The sequence below is a fragment of the Pezoporus occidentalis genome, unplaced genomic scaffold, assembly GCF_034315485.1.
Source record: "Pezoporus occidentalis ecotype Australia unplaced genomic scaffold, CSIRO_AGI_Poc_V1 ctg10, whole genome shotgun sequence".
In the NCBI taxonomy this organism is placed as follows: Eukaryota; Metazoa; Chordata; class Aves; order Psittaciformes; family Psittacidae; genus Pezoporus; species Pezoporus occidentalis.
This window is the reverse complement of record NW_026912779.1, coordinates 3,502,286-3,519,603: the sequence shown is the minus strand read 5'-3', so window position 1 is coordinate 3,519,603 and position 17,318 is coordinate 3,502,286. Positions and strand designations below refer to the sequence as shown.

General features: G+C 43.0%; 1 long non-coding RNA gene across 1 annotated transcript in view; it reads right to left on the bottom strand.

Annotated features, from left to right (window-relative positions):
- LOC134159067 (uncharacterized) overlaps nt 1–17,318 on the bottom strand; it is a 517,675-nt gene that overhangs the window by 41,496 nt on the left and 458,861 nt on the right. The window contains exons 7-9 of the long non-coding RNA XR_009963031.1: nt 10,068–10,150; nt 4,505–4,557; nt 502–688 (exon numbers count right to left, since the gene is read on the bottom strand). This is a non-coding gene — a long non-coding RNA (uncharacterized LOC134159067). The remainder of the gene's footprint in view (nt 1–501; nt 689–4,504; nt 4,558–10,067; nt 10,151–17,318) is intronic.

Here is a 17,318-nt window from a genome sequence, read left to right as displayed (position 1 = left end):
AATAGGTAACAAATTTGCAACGGCTCTGTGTAAGGTTTGCAGTATTCCCTTTTTGTTGTTAAAGATGGCTTATGTTGCCCAGTAGGAAAGCAAGTAGAAAAGAAGGGTAACGATACAACTCACTATGCTCTTGGAAGAGCAGATGGGAAGCTCCTGCTCACTTCACTGCAGCAACACAGACCTCTTTGGTGGAAGTATTTCCTTTTCCTTGTCCTTAAGTGCTGCTACATAGTTACTCTCTGTTCCCATGCTTATAACCTCACACTAAAACAGAGGAGATTACAAACGGGGCAAAATACCCTAGAGGGTTCCCCTTTATCAGAACCTTCCCTGTCAGTTTGCCTTCTCATTTCCCGAGCTCTTCTCTGATTATTAGGGTACTGACAGAATAAAAATAACCTCATATTCCTACATGAATCATAAATAAAACCCTTTTATTTCATCAAAGAGGTTGGCAGGTTTATAGTCCTTTGCAATGCATGCACGATGTGAATGACATACCTTTAATTTTGCTGACAAGCTTGTCGGGGTCCTAATGAAAAAGAGTGAAAAGTGGGTGACTTCTCTAAAGGTTTCGCAGTTGCTTTTTGGTGAGGATATATTTCACCTTGCCACTGTAATCAAGGAGCCAACTGATCTTGGTAATGAACTCTTCAATTACAGTCCTCTTCTAACTCTTCAAGAATGCCTAGGCAACAATACCACAGTGATTATTGCTGATATTACAGATTAAAGCAACCTGGGGGGGAAAAAGCAGGGGAAAAGAGAAAACCTGAGCAGTGTCCTTGCTCGAGCTTCAGGTATCAGGGTGCATCAGCAATGAACCAAAAAGAGTGAACAAATTCCACATTTTGGACAGCTACATTTTATATTGCTGTTGTACACCACATAGTAATAAAATCACTGCTCTGACCTGTACTTTGACATCATGAGCTCTTCCCCATTTGTTCAACTAGCCAGTCTGCTTTTAGAAAGCAGTATCAAGTATGGTAGAGGTTGTCTTGGGACAGCCCCATAAAAAAGGATAGGGCTGAGTATGGTTTCTTTAGCAAGCAAGTTTCGTGATAAAGGCTGCACAAAGAATGGTCCAGGAGAACGGAAAAGGGACACGGTAGAAACAATCAGAAATTCCTATTTCCAGCCTTTCACAGAGTGAAAAGTTTTAACTGCTGCCAAGTGGGAAGCAAACAGTTAAAAATATCTATTTTTAGTAGTGACAAAAGTCTTTTCCCCTTCTTCAGCACATACTTTCTTATTTCTACTTTCATTTTGCTGTCTCCTGTTTTGCTCATGCAAAAGTCATGAATATCACTGAAAACATGAGTTTGCTTTCTGACCACAAACAAATTGTCAAAGCCACAAGTCTTCCCCCTTTCTTAAAAGTCCTGCTTCTTTGGAAGGCCTTCACTTCATAATTCGTAAAGAGATTAAGGGAATAGTACTGCTTTATTTGGTATCTTGGAGCTTATCCTTTGTTTCATTGGTGATTACTGTCTTCAGCGATTAAGTTTGGGATTTGACAAGTTACCCCTGCCTGATGGCTGATCTTTTTGGCTGCTTCTTTTGGTTTTCTTTTCTTTGAAGGGGTGGAGGGAGAGCTAGAGGTGGAGCTGCTGAGAGAGACATAGAATCATAGAATGGTTTGGGTTGGCAAGGACCTCAAGATCATCCAGTTCAACCCCCCTGCCATGGGCAGGGACACCTCACACAAAACCATCTCACCCAAGGCTCTGTCCAACCTGGCCTTGAACACCGCCAGGGATGGAGCATCCACAACTCACTTGGGCAACCCATTCCAGTGCCTCACCACCCTCACAGGAAAGAACATCTTCCTTATATCCAATCTAAACTTCCCCTGTTTAAGTTTTAACCCGTTACCCCTTGCCCTATCACTACAGTCCCTAATGAAGAGTCTCTCTCCAGCATCCTCCAGCCCCCTTCAGATAATGGAAGCTGCTCTGAGGTCTCCATGCAGCTTCTCTTCTCCAGGCTGAACAGCCCCAACTTCTCTCAGCAGGGATTCAGCAGGGGTTGTGTGTGCAGGAGTGAAGGGAGATGGGGCAGAATAAGGGAAAAAAATCACAGACAGTGAATTCCAGATCACTGTCTTGGCAGGACTTTACAAGATTCCAGAGCTGCACTTTTAATTTTCATTACTTCCCATTTTCCTTTGATAATCTCGGAAGCAGTATCTATTTTTATTAGGAGCTTTTCATCAGACGTGGATATCCTCCTTCCTCGAGGGATTCCCTAGCCACAAAAACATCAGGTTCTGTGAAACATTAGCTAATCCCAGTTACAGTTACTTGACCCCATCAAGCTAAGAAATAAATTTTACTCTTCATGAGAGTCCTGCTGTTTACACTCCAGACAAAATTCTTAGATCTCCAAGTTTTTGAGAGGAAAAGCATTTTTCACAATGCCAGAACACTGGCCTGAAAGACCTGGGCCATACAAGCCTGAAACTGTTTCTTGTTTCAAGTTAAATACGTTGACAGACTTCCTCTTGACTGCGGCTGACACCGGTGCCTGATTTTCTTGGCATAAAATCCAAATGGGTAACGGTAGGAGCTGTTACTGGCAACAGCCAGTCTTATACTCTACACATCACTACTTCTTGCCCTCGACCTTCCCCCATGGGGCTGCACACAGAGGGAGATTGCCAAGAATCAAAGCACTTCTCCCTGTTCAGTGCAGACAACACACACTTCAACGGGAGACTTGAAGTTTGGTGAAGCTCTTATAGCAAGTGTTTGCCTGGTGCCTGGCCATGCAAGGCACTGTGGTACGGCTGGGTGAGGGCAGCAGGAGTAGGCAAGCAGGAAGAAGTAGGAACTCCTGAAGAGCAGAGCAAAGCAGCTTTGGGGATGCATTCAAAGCTGAGAGAGAGCAAAACACATGCCCCAGTTGCAAAGGGCCAGAATCTTTCTGAAGCCGTTTTACTCTAACACATTTAACAGTTAGAATCATCCCAGCACATTAGCTTGGTACACTAAAAGTATTCTGTGTCACACCATGTTTTAAAACATAGCATAGCTTATTTGAAAGGTGAAATGGAATGTGTTTTGTACTTAGTGCCTTCCTTAATCAGCATAATCCCAGTGCTTTGGAAAACGGGATCAGGCACTCTGGCACTAGTGGTGTTACTTGTTCAGCTGTTTGCAGTGAAAGGTCTTGCTAGAGAAGGTTAAGAAAAGCCTCATATACTCCAAAATTATCAGTTTGTTATCACTATTAATAATACTTTATAGTACTTAACATGCTACTTTTAATCTTCAAAGCACTTTGCAAATATTAATTAATCCTCACAATCTGCCTGCGGGGTAAGCAAATGCTGTTGCTCCCAGCAGTCAAGTCACACGGTCAACTGACTTGCCCAAGCCTAGAGGGTCGTGATCGGCCTCTGCACGTCCTGCTTTGGTGCTCAAAACACTTCAACACAGCGTTTCCCTTCTCTTAGATGGATGCAAACGTGCACTGCTTTCATCAGTGTGGTGTTTTCTTACAGCACTAGCTTGAACTGATAGCTGCGACTTCAGCTGCTTGAACAAGGCTGTAGTTTTCTCCCTTCCCACATGTTTCTGCATTGATGCAAGATGTGGACAGTTATCACCTGATAGTTAAAGGACTAAGTGCATGGAGGAGCTCCTAGCTCATATCTGAAACTAGTCCCCAAACTCTGCTTTGCAGTGGAGAATAATGTATGGGTCCACAAGTGATCAGAGAGCCACAGCTTAAAGCAGAAGTAGACTTCTTTAATGATTTAAGAGACCACCATCACTTGAGATATAACTATTCCACTGAAAGCAGCCTGCACTGATTAGCCTAATGTTTGGCTTTTTTCACTTGTGGGTTTAGGTTGGTTTATTTTGTTTTCATGCAATTTGCAATGCTTCAAGTGCTAATGAACTAACCAAGGTTTAGGGGAACGAAGGACAGGTCCATGATGTGGTTTCATTTGTCCATGCTTCTTTGAGTTGGTAAATCACACTGCATTGCTTTATTGAGTGTCCCTTTAGGAGTATATTGGAAAAAATTCTATCTGCCACAATTAATACAGTGCCTACTGCATCACGCTGCACAACCCTGGCGTCGGAACTCAGCATTCTCTGGGAATCCTCTGGTCCCACACTGGATGCCAGAAAGGATAGTAGCTGTGACATGTGATACAGCTGCTGATAAATGACGGGAATAATGCAGAACAAAAAGGCTAATGAGTTCTCTCCAACACCACGCTACTTTCATGAAATGAATACGATGATGACCCTATTTGCTACCTTATTTTTTGGCTAGTGAGTTACTTTACCTGCATGTTAGCTTTATCCTGTATGTCTGCACAATGCTATGGAAAGACAGACAAAATTAATGTCAGCATCTCCCTTCACTTTTAAACTATAAAAGAGCCTTTGAAGGTAGAGTAAACCAAAGAGGCCAGTAACTAATTATAATCCATTGTACTGGACTTGAAGGAATACTGAATAGAAGCTATTCCCCATGCGCTTACCAGAGTGCTTTGCAAAGACAGTGGTGCCTTTGTGGGAGAGGGAGATCCCTTCACTGGACCAGAGAGAGAAGAAATGGGATTGTTAATGTATGTAAGAGGCAGGAGGATTTCTATGGTACTATTTCATTGCAGAGGCAGAAGGTAGCAGAGCCAATCATGAAAAGCGTAAAGGTGTGAAGGCACAAAGATGGAGAGTTGATTAAAAGCACCATGGGGAGCGTGAGCGAAGAAATCAATGGTAATGATGGAATTATGCCTGAGCGGAACCCAATAGTCTACGGTGTCCTGGTGACTTGGTGCTGGGGATTAAACACTGTGAGGAGCAGAGCTGAGCCTTGTCCAGCCTGTCAGCACTCGGAGATATGCTGATGGAGGGGATGGGTTATGCTACAAAACCGGGTGAGGCCTGTTGAGGAAAGGCTGAGCATCTCTGCACCCAAGAGGGACATGATGGGTGAATCCTGCCCAAGCAGCAGTGGTGATGAGAAAGATGGGAGTTGTGGCTGTCACTCCTGGGTGAGTGGGACAGGGCTCATCTGAGGAAGCAGAAGCATGAAGAAAGAAGAGGTAAAAGATGAGGGAAGGGGCTCTGAGGATGCTCGGTGAGGTTGGAGGTAGCACCTGGCAGGGATGCAGGACAGCAGAGCTGCAGATGCTCACAGCAGTGGGGAGAGATAAGCAGCACTGGTGGCTCTGTGGGGCAGCAAGGCAGGGGCTTGGAGAAGCACAGATCAGAGTGGCTGTGAAAGCACTGCCAGAAAGGCCTGGAGCTGCCTGGAGGGAGGGAAGAGAGGATTGGAGCAGCTGGCAAGATCAATGCGGGTCTGGCTCTAGCTGGGGCAGCCGTGGCTTAGGGCTGTCAGCACTCACTGGGCTTGCCCTGTGCTTACAGCCACTACCATGTTAAGCAGGTTGGTATCAAAAGTACAACAGAAGCTGCCTGAGCAGCAATGCCTCTATGAGTAGTCTTACACAAATACAACTTTAGTTCTCTTCTCCTTTACTGTTTTAGGGATTGCTTTGCATGAGGCGTGCATCTTTATGTACGTACGTACATCGCAGATGCCCCTATCACTATGGCATCAGAACCATTAATCTTACCTAGTTTTGAGGTTAGTGACCTCAGGGGAAAGGGCTTGGGGCCATTCTGCTTGCCCCAAGATGGCCATACAGCATTGCCACAAAGGATGGATGGAAGGATGAGTAAATAGCATCTATCAGGACAGACAGAAAGTGCTGAGATCTATCCATAAGGGAGAAAAGCATGAGCATGGCTGTGCCATAACACTAAGCAACCTGGAATTTTCCCCTTTGATGGCAATTGCCATGTCACTCCAGAGCCAAGTGTAAAGCCAGCACTGTACAAGCAATGCAAGGGGACAGTTTGACCTAAGGCCTCGCCTGACAGGCAATGCTCCCACGCCACGGTGCTAGAGCCAGACCTTTAGCAAACACAACAAAGCCATACCTGCCCCTTTGGCATGAGCTCATGGTGGAATAACTGAAAACTAAACATTTCCAAACTCAAGTATTTGCCAAGTGGTGAAAAGAGACTGATGCAGCCAGTGGAAAGCTGCTTCTAGGTGGCCTCAGGCAGTTCAGATCCTGCTTGCAGATGGGACCACTGTGGTGGCCTCAATTAAGAGACCTTTCTATGCTGGAGTCCACTTGTGCTCTCAGCAGTCAGAGCAGCTGGGTAGGAGAAAGCAAATTTTAAACATCCAGAGCCCTGATCTATAGAAATGCAATTCTCAAAAGGTAAAGATTAACAACGAGAAACCACACAGATTCATTCCAAATGGTCTTAATGAAGATTACTTAAATATGGGCAGTTAAAATATCCCATATGTTAGTGTCCCACAGTCAGGAAGGAGATCCAGGCCTGAGCACAAACTAATAAACCACTCAATGAGAGAGGAGGTCAATACTGGAAAGTAAGAATCTGGGATTTACCTGCATCTTTGCTCTTTCTTAGTAGGAGCAGGTAAAATCCTGAAAGGAAAGTACAAGGCTCAGACCTGGGTTCAAGGATGTGTCCCTGGATGGGCCCATTCTCCAGATACAGTTTATTTCACTCTTGAAAGCAGCAAACACCAGAAATTGGACAGGGAGATCTAGACAGGGCACAAATATGAAACGCAAACACAAGACATTCCAGTACAGAGCCTTCACTGGAACAAGCCCGAGAGCAAAGCTGTCTATTCCTGTTGATGACAATGCAAAGGACTTCAGCATAACAGTATTTACTTAGCTAAATGAGAGCTGTAATGCACTTCAGCCTTAGAAACAAAACTTGAGCTATTTTAAGTGTTAACATTTTCAAACGTGAGCATTTATTTGCATGTGGCTGTTGGCTTCAGTGGGAGTCACTGCTGAAACAAAGGCACTGCTTTGAGAGCTGTCTCAACAGGCGGAAAGGCTGCGTCAGACACCCTGGAAAATGATGCCCCTTTGCTTTAAGCTCCAGCAGAACACAGAGCAAGGGAGTGCAGACTTAGTTTAGACACAAACAGAAGTAAAAATACATTTTAACTTTGCAAGTTTTAACTTTCTGGAGTCAAACTAGCCCTAGAAAAACAGGCACAATTTGATTTGGCTTCTTGTATGTTAGAGGCATCCCACTCACATTCCATGAGATTTACAGTTGAGCATTATCTAAGACTCAGGAGTCAAGCTTCAGACCCATTTGGCCATTGCTTAACTCAGTTGCCTGATGCAAGTCACTTCACCATCATTTACTTTACTTCCCTTCAGTAAACTGGGAATAAATACATTCATCCCCTTGGAGAACCCTGGATGAGAATTAAGAATTATTATTAGCTATGCTCATACTAAATGGGTGATGTTAATATAGGAAGTAACATGTCTTGTCTAGTAAAGAGCATTTTTTTCCACATAAGGATGCTGGGAAGTTTTAATGAGCACCTTGACTTTTGCCTTCCTACTGGTAAGAGTCACCCACTTGCTTACAAAGAGGGTGAGCCTTAGTCTTCTTAAGCCCTTCAACACAGAAACAGAGTATGCACTGAGCTCATATGGTCCTGTTTGTTCCAACCTTAACTCCCCCCAACCTGAGAAACTAATCTTTCCCAGGATGAGGTTTTCTTTACGAACATGATGTAGTAATCCTCTTTCTAATAAATACTACACAACTGTCTTAAGCTTTGCCCATGCATGGAAGGCCCTTGAAAAAAGCCTTTTGTTTTTGAAGATCCAGCAACTTTAGAAGACAGGAGTTAGTAAACAGCAGGCTAATCATTCTGTCTCCATTGACAAGCAGTGAAGGAGTTAATTATCTGCCTCTTTTCACTAATTCTGTTGCAGAGCTTGGTTGTGCATATTAAATGTCCAAGTTACCAGATTCAAAGAAAAACTTGATCTCAATTTGGCTACATATTACAAGTGCCATTCCCTGTTGTCCTACCTAGCACTGTTAATTGCATACATTTAGCCTTCTATTGGAGAATAATTTAGCTTCAGATTGAAAAGAAACAGCCCTGGCCTTGGTTATTCTGGCATACAAGTCTCCAGTATGACTCTGTTTTCTAAGCAGACATTAATGATTCTAAAACTAATATTCATTGTTTGAAGAGGCATAGCAGCCTTGGCATTTACTTAACCTTTTGTCTCATGTATGAGACTGAGTCAGCCTAAATCCTTTTCTTAATTAATATCTATTCTTCTTTTTTTTATAGTCCAACATTATTTATTAAACAATTTGCATGCAACAATTAGAGTTCAGAGATTAGGAAAAAACCCACTGCATGAGTAAGCTCACTTAGTGCAGCAGCCACCATGAAACTGGTCCTCCAGCTCAAACAAAGCTCCGAGCATGAACGAGAAGAGAGTAGGGAGTTAGTAAGGTCAGGTGAAAAAAATGGAAAACCAAGTCCCACCATTTATATGTTAGCCCTAACATTAAGCTATTCCCTACTAAAAACATAATCCTAGAGGGAAAGAGAGGAAATACTCATCTAAAAGCATAAAACCCAGGGATCGGACACCTCTAGTGAGTATCAGTGATGTTAGTTATGATTGTGAATAAACTGCAGTCACTGAACCTGTTTGCTTATTGCTGGGGTAGAAAGAAATTCCCATTGCAGGTTTCTGTAGTGTTTCGCAGGACAGCACTTGTCTGCTCCATCTCAACTGGTCCAGCTGGAGCTCACCTATTTTTACAGCGTGTTTGTTTCTGGCTACTTGTTTTTGCTTTCGTGATCACAACTACTTCGCACATGCTGCTGAGTGTGCAACAAAACACCCTTATGAATGTTCAGACTGACATGGAAAATGGCAAGAACATCTTTGGCAATGAAAATAGAAACATTTTGGGGTTACATTACCAGTTGTATGACATTAAGGAAGAACTGGATTGCAACTGGCTCACACATAAATACACACAGAAGTAGAGACTCGAGCATCTTTCCTCACCTATACTTCCAGCCAGTGGCTATGTGCAATCAGATGCTTTGCACAGTGGATTGACTGTCTCCAAGGTGAGAGACTGAATCACCTTTTATATCTTATCAGGGTTGGATGACAAACCAGACCTACATGAAAACTATAATGCTCTCCAGACTTTGAAGTCATAAACAATGTGGATGTGATAATATGAGCCATATCTTGCTCCCATTAGAAGACCCACAGGAATAAGATTCACTCTTGGAATTGGCATCAATGCCATCCTAAATCTTATATTAGGCAATGACCCTAAACCTCTAATGCTTGTAGGATCTCCCTTCTAAAAGGCTTTCAGAGATCTCTGGGTACCACACAAAAGCTCTTGAGCCACATCTTTCCCATGAACCCATAGACAGTGAACCCTCCTACCCATACGACAAGGCCCTAAGGGCCTATGCATGACTTGCTGCTTTTCAGGCAGGGAAGACATGGTTAAGAAACAATGTGGGACTATTGCTTAGGGACCATTACTGAGAGCTGAACTGGACCACTGCCACTACCTCAGAGCTGATGCTCCCAAAAGAAACAGTCTAGCCCTAGGGATCCAGAAGTGTCATTTTCTTCAGAACTACCTCACCAGTATGGCACTACTTTAAATATTATCCCAGGCATATCTTTCAGCAGGTAATTTCTGGGCATGAACTCAGACAGCAGGTTTTAAAATCCAAATGCATGTCTATGAAGCCAACATATTAATAACTTAACAGTTTTCAATAAGACATCAACATTTGCATGCATCTTCCTACTTGTTATGTGCAGTACTACAGTTTTTAATGTTTCTTGGATGCTAGCCAGAGAGTCTGAGTCCCTAGTTAGTTCATCTATTACTTTCTTGCCACAATAGATCTGGGTCTTGGCCAAGTACCGGACTCATACTGCATACAAAAACACAAAATATTCTCCCTTATCTATTGCTAGTCTTCACTTCCCAGGGAAGGGGAAAAAAACATCATAAATTAAGATAAAGAACTAAATAGAAAAATCCAGTACTAAGGGTAGTAGAAGCATTTTTAACATCTTTTAACACTATGTGCAATCAAACGATTTCCTTATGTATTTCTACCGCCTTAGTCTCCCAAGAGTCTAATTCATGACTATTCACCTGAACAAGAGAGGAAGATCTCTTCTTTAAACTCCTCCTGGAGCTCCTCAGGCTTTCCACAAGAGTGAGCAAGGTTACATGACCTGAAATAAAACAGAGGAGGAAGACGCTTCAGTACCATCCTTCCTTTTTCCGTGTTTCTCAACCTATGGACTATGGAAGGACTTAAAGAGGCCATAAGGGGCTAGAGGCAGGCTCTGGTTTATCTATGACCTTCAAAAATCTTATCAGCTACTCAGGGCCTCTGGTGTCTTCAGAGGAAGAGAGATGAACACAGAGGAAATGCCTTTTGAAAGAGTTTTGGAAACATTATCCAGTGCAGTTCTGATGGCAGGACAATGAATATTGACTTTTATTGTCTGTTGAAGGCAGCAAACTAATACTTACATTAACAGCAAGAGAAAGGACTGAATGATATAACCATCCTGGCTATGGTTTTACAGCCACTTTAATCCACCAGAAGTCTTGAGCTGCCCTTGAAAGGGCTGCTCCTGCCCGCCCAGCCCTGATGGGACCATTTTGGCCTACTTGAAGATGTGCATTTGATCAGACAACTAATAAACTAAAACATCATCTGACCCTAAAAATGCCCCTTGATGCTGCTGAGCACATGCAAACACAACACTTCGAGCAGGGCAGGCAGGATGAGAAGATGGGGATGGGATTAGAAGGACACACTGTGCCCTTGGGTACCAGCCCCGTTCATGCTGACCACGCAACCACCACTGAACCTGAGTCAAGGACGTGCAGGGCAAAGCCAGGAGCAGCAGGGGAGATGTCTCCTCTTCACCTGGGCTGCAGCTCAAATCACAGCTTGGTCCACATGGAATACTTTGCTGTCAGTGTAACACTAATCACAGAAATCCACTGGGTTGACTTGTGAAGTTTTGCTAATAATACCAAGGTAGCTGACAAGTTAATAGAACACATGATTCCTTCTGCTTGAGCTGGGTGAGTATTTTTTCCTGCTTCATTTGCCCAAACAAAGCATCAGGGCCTTAATTTCCGTTATTTCAGAAATGAGATCCTCTTGAAGAATGAAAGGATGCTGTGTTTGAGAGGGAGCTCTTTTATGAAGGCACATAATAATGGAAGCCATTAAAGATACTTGTAAAAATGATTCAGGTTTTTATATCTGATGACTAACTAACTTATTATTGCTCTTCTTGGGCAGAGACTGATGGGAATTTCTTAAAGGATATAGACTTATTTAGCAAGCTGCAGGATATGTACAGGCTTGGAATACACTGTGGTAGTGTGAGTAATAAGAACTGTGGCTGTTTATTTCCTTGACGAATGAACTAAAGCTAAATTCAGAGACAGCGAGATGTCAAAAAAATAAACAAGCCCAAAGCCCCCAAACCCCCCCAAAAGCCTCACAAGGGAAGTGGATGTTTTTTACATGAATCTGAACACATACTTCAGTAAAGAAACCCCAACTGGTAAGAAATTCAGGTTCTCCTGGGCTCTAACTCAAGTTGCGATAGGAACACACCAGCCTGATCTCTGAATGGACTGAGAAGCACCAAAGACTTTAAAGAAAGAGTTTTAAATCAGATGATGCTGAATATTTAACAGCTTCTTGGGAAGGGAGAGAAAGAGAGAGACAGACTCCAAGGCACAGAGAACATACTGCTTAGCTGCTTGTAAGAGCTTTCCACAAAGATACTCTCTTTACAGTACTGTCTGGGTGACATGGCTTAGTTTGGGTGACACGGTTCAGTGTGAGGTGTCCCTGCCCATGGCAGGGGGCTGGAACTTGATGATCTTAAGGTCCTTTCCAACCCTCACTATTCTATGATTCTATGATTCTACAAAGCAACGACAACGTGTTTGGTCAAAGATTTCTATGCAAGGAAAACTGACTTCTAAGACCATAAGTAACACAGCCATTTGATGATTCCCTTGATACACATGGATAGCTTTGATTTTTCTAACTCTTTCACATTATAAGTGACTTCAGAGTGTCTTGAAGCATCTCGTCCCCGCTGTGCTGAAAAGCAAAGAGTGAGCAGAGCTTCTCTCGGCTGACTATGGCACTAAGGGAAGAGCGCAGATAGTATTTGAGGAGAGAAGGAAATGGAAGGCAGCTGAAAACAGTGTTTGGTTCTTTTCACCACTGATTTGCCAAGTATTTTCTGCAATAACTCTTCTGAGCAACAAATAACAATGATTCATATGCCCAGGTGAAACAGTAATAGTTTCCCTTTCTCTGCCTGAAACTAACACACCTACTCTAGCTCTTTTCCAAAATAGATCCCAACCAGGTTAGGTAGTAGCAGGGAGCCTTTTGCAGCTTGACACCCAATTATTTTAATATCCACCCTATCTTCCCCCTCTCAGGTTTCATTGGTGTTTTTTTCTCCATTAACTTTTTGAAGGCACACAAAGAATTGAATAACCTTTTCTCTGTGTACCTGGCTGCAGCCGCATCACTGAATGGGGTCCCTGCGACATGTTAAAGGACCTGAAGTGCCTGACAACATGGCACTGCAGTCAAGAATCTTGCCTGGGAAGGGAATAAGAAGATTTATTTTATTTTTAATATTTGAAAGATTTCAAAAAGCATTCAACTGGATTTCTCACTAAGAGGATGAGTGAAGAGAATCCTTTGTAACTAAGCTGGGAGGCCCAAGTCTTTTATCCATTGTTACACAGTTTTTCCCCAGGGCAGAGTTAGGAAGGCCTGCAAGCCCCAGAAGCTTAACAAGAAGAGTACACTGGGTGGGCTTTTCTGCCATTGCCTAAGCTCCTCCTGAGGTAGGAGCTGTCAGAGCCAAGCAGGTCCTGTGCTCTATTTCAGCCACCGACAGAGATTATTTGGGAAGATGCTAGCAACAGAGGGGAATCTGCTCTGTTCAGAGGTGTACACACACCCCCCTCCGATATTGAGCCACCTGTACATCTGCTTCCTTAACAAACTAGAAGTAAAACCATTCCACAGAAGATTAGTAGCGAATTGGCACTTGGATTCATCACTGTGCATCAGACTTTGCCAAGCTGCCTTTTCCTGTCGGCTTTTTCAGACTATTATACATGACTGGGTAGCTGGAGATATGTTATCTCCTTCAGGATAGACTGTGTAAAGGGAGGAAAACAATGTAACTGTACTGCTAACACCTTTCTTTCTGCCTTTTGAACTTTTTGAATTTCTACGTGAAACCCCTACAACCTTGATGCAAATGAACCAGTGGGGTTTGATCAAATGGATTTTGGTGCATATTCACAGAGCCTGGTTTACTGCAGTGATGGATTCACCTGTCTTTCCCACTGATATTTGGAAAGTGAGAGCTTGCTTGAGTGATTCCCAAGTGCCAACAATGTGAGGAGCTCAGGACCTGAGGCAGGATACCCAGGGCACATTCTTGCCCTCTATTCCCCCAGAATCTTAATTTAGGACTTGCTCAACCTAGTGCACTACAAAGCCATGAATATGCAAGCTCTCTATTGGTAAAACGTTGCTTGGCAGCATTTCATAGCACTGCTGGTCTCTGTGAGATCTTCACTGTTAATACAGCCATAGAGGTGCATGAACTAGAAGCAGCAAAAGGCAGTCTACTCATGTCCATTTGCGCCTCAATCAACGTGTCAGAGTTCACCATTCAAAGCTGCTCTCAAATAAAAGGGGAAATAAAACAGCTTTTAAGTAATTAAGCACCTCTTTCCTGAAACAACACTTGTTAGATCCTAATATAGTGAAATTTTAAAGGCAAATGTCTTATGTATGAGTCCACTGCCCAGAAGCAGGAGGATATGGAGTTTGTAAATAACAACGGCAATACAAGTGATGCCTATTTGCTTACTTGATCCCACTGAAATTAATGGTCTGTGGTTTAGGTATGTGTCAGTGCCATAAAGCAGGATACGCTTGGGGACCAGGAGGTGTCTGTTTCATGTGTTAATGATGGAGTTATGGACCAGCAGCAGCCATTTCACAGATGAAGTTGCAGGAGGATTTTTACTATATGCTCAACTCTCCCTTTTAATACTGCAACAAAAAGCTGAAGCAGTTCCCAGGTCAGACCTGGGGCCAAGGATGAAGTTTTTCTGTTAAATTTGAAAGGGATCCAGCTAGAGATTTTCAAAGGATGCCACCCCTGAGAAAACACAGCTTGCAGGCACAGACTGTGCCCCTCCTAGCACTTAGGTGTGTGCTCACACAGGAGTGAATCTGGGTATGAACAAAACTGTGTTCAACAAGATTATTACCCACCCCCACCACCCTCTTCTCCACTAAAGCTCTTCTTCTCTAACCCCACCATTCACAAGGAGATGCTTCAATAAACCCAAGAAAACAAGCATCATTCTAAGGAGTTATATTTTAATGTTTATGCTATGGCTTCTTGTATAATAGGAATAATCGCTATTGCTTTGTAGTACACTTACAACAAATAGCTTTTGAGATTGCTCAAACACTTTAGCTCCACTTCAGCTCTTAATCAAACTCAGCAGCTGTTTATTGCAATTACACTATAAAGCAATAGACATTATCCCTTAACTAACTGTCTTATTAATATAGGTAGTTACACAGCTATTTCATAGTTAGTCTTAAATAACTGCTTTTAATTATTTTATTAACATAAATAACCATCTCCATAAATTTCAACTAAATGCATATGTGGGAAATGTAATTTAAAGCATTGCACAAAATTGCTGCTGTTTACTAATGGTTAAATTGATGTCATTGTGTAAATCAATTAAAATGCAACTTTAACTTACTTGAGATTTTGGTCACCCTGGAACACCTCAGACACTAGAACTGCCTCAGTATTCCTCAGTGGGCACTGGCTGGTCTGTATTCTGGCGTATTTTCTTTGCAGTATTAGTTTGCTGTCAGAATAAGATGTCTTTTTAACCACAAAACTTACAATTTAATATCCCCACTTAATTTTCTCTTCTCCCCATTCCTAGTCAAAGCAACAGATGAAACCAGATTGCATTTTGCCTTCCAGTTCACTTGTGCAACTCTGCTTTCAATGGAGAAAAGGATTTTGCTCCCCTGCGCGATGCTGGATCCTCCATGTCTTATGCCATTTGTTCTGGTAGGATCAGGCTCTTTGCCTTCAGCTAAGGGGAAGCAGACTGACCTGGCTAGAAATACCTTTATTCTTCCTTATGGGGGACAGGTTACTGTTTAGGGGCCTCATTCTACCCCAAAACCCTCCACTGCAGACTACACTTGCACCACGGCACAGATAAGCGTGCGCCACCTCTCATTTTGCAGCATGGTTTCCCCATCACACTGGCTTATTCAGAGCTCTTTTCCCCAGAGTCCTTGCTGTCGGGGATGAAACAAAAATCTCCCATCCTTATTCTGTTTTAGAATCCTCCCCTGAAGGATAAAGAGGAAAAACACTTGCTGAAGAGCAAGGAGAAAAGCAGAGGGACTCCCTTCACCGCTCGTTTGCCATACACATGAGAAGAGATGTTACAAAGTGCTGGGAGAAACTTAGTGGCAAATGTAAGTCAGGAAGGGGGTGAAAATAAGGCTTGAAAATATAAAGGTGCAAAAGGAGATGAAGAGGCCTCACATACTTTCTTGCCAGCCATTTTCTTCTGCCACTCAAACCTTTTTGATTTAGTTCTATGGTTGGTGCAGGGACCTGTAAGTGTGAACTGCTACCACTGAAATAAATCACAACAACCCCTCTCAAAAGTAACTGCGACGTAGGGAAAACCAACTGTTGAAGTCAGGAACATGTGAAGGGTCTTGATTTGATTTTCAGCAGCTTTTAAGCTTCAGAACTATGGCAATTGAGGCATATTTGGCTCTTGGACATCAGTCAATGTCGAAGATGTTGCAGGAGAGCAAGGAAAGGAAGAATTTGGTCCATGAAATCCAGTCCACTGATGGTGAATTCTGTTAACTAGCAGTGCCCATTCTATTCTCCAGCTGCTAATTACAGGGGACAATCTCCCTCCAAGGAATCATCAAAGCATGGCATTTCAGTGCATGCACACGCTCTGTATTAGGACGAAGGGTGCCTCAGTGACACCATGCCTATGGAGGAGTGGAATGTAGCTGGAGACAACAAGGATGAAAACGATGATTTATTTATTTGAATACTTCTATCTAAATGTAACAGGTAACATGAAGGGATAATTACAGGCTCTGTCAGAAAGGGGCTGCTGATGCTGCGATCTGGCAGACACACTAAGCTCCTCAGGAGACGCGCTCTGAAAAGTTTACAGACTATGCTGGTGATTCAGTACAAAGGGATTTCACATTAAAAAAATGTAGAAACTAAGAAGTGAGGGAAGACATGTTTCAACTTCAGGTAACTGAGAGTTATCAGGGTTTGGATAATTGAAGTTCCAATGTATATTTGCCTACACTGTCGCTCACCTTTGAGCCCTACCTAGGCATCTTGACATTTATGTAGTCTGAAATCCTGAAAGCTCTGAGTTTAGACAACTAAATTGTTGCTTGTCAATTTAGCCTTGACTGAAAGACAGGTGTTTTGTTTCACAGGAATCCTCCTTTCAGACTCCTCTATTCCCAAACTCAGATTACTGAGCTAAGGAACTATCAAAAATGCAATAACTTACAAGCGGGCAAAGACATTTACATACCTCGAACAAAGGAATTCTTTGGGCAAAATAGGAGGGTTTTAATTATTGCTTGGTTTTTGTCATATGGGATTCTCAGCTCCTGCTCTCTGGTGGGAGCTGGAGGAGCTTGGAGGCTTTGAAGGTTCCTATGGTTTTGGAAATGGGGTAGATCCTTCACTCCTGCTATGCAGTCGTACAAGCTTGTTCAGCTGAATGCAAGCTCTGAACAAAACCCTGAACAGAAATCCAGCTGAGAAGCTGAACCAGAATTCCCCAGTTCTGGAAGCAGGAACAAAATAAGGCCACTACACACACAGCAGTGCAACGCCAACACTGCAAGCAAGGAGTATCTGTTAGCTACATTCTAACTTACCATCTAATTCAAAGTGAGTCATTATTACTGGGCCTTCGTTATTATCCCTAGTAAGTGACTGGGATCCTTTCCTATAATGAACAAGTTCTCTCTTGGCACAACTTTGCACAGGGGAACTAACACAGTCCTAACACATGCTGATGGTGCCACTGGGATCCCACATTTGACTGTACAGTTTTATCCTGTTAATGCAATGGGAAGTGAATCAGGGAGCCCAGAAAACAGCTCAGGCAGAACACAGCACCATCCATCTGACCCCAAATGTAGCCTGCCTTTCAGATGCTACCGCCTGTGAGCAGCAGAGGAGTCCATTATGATGAAATGCC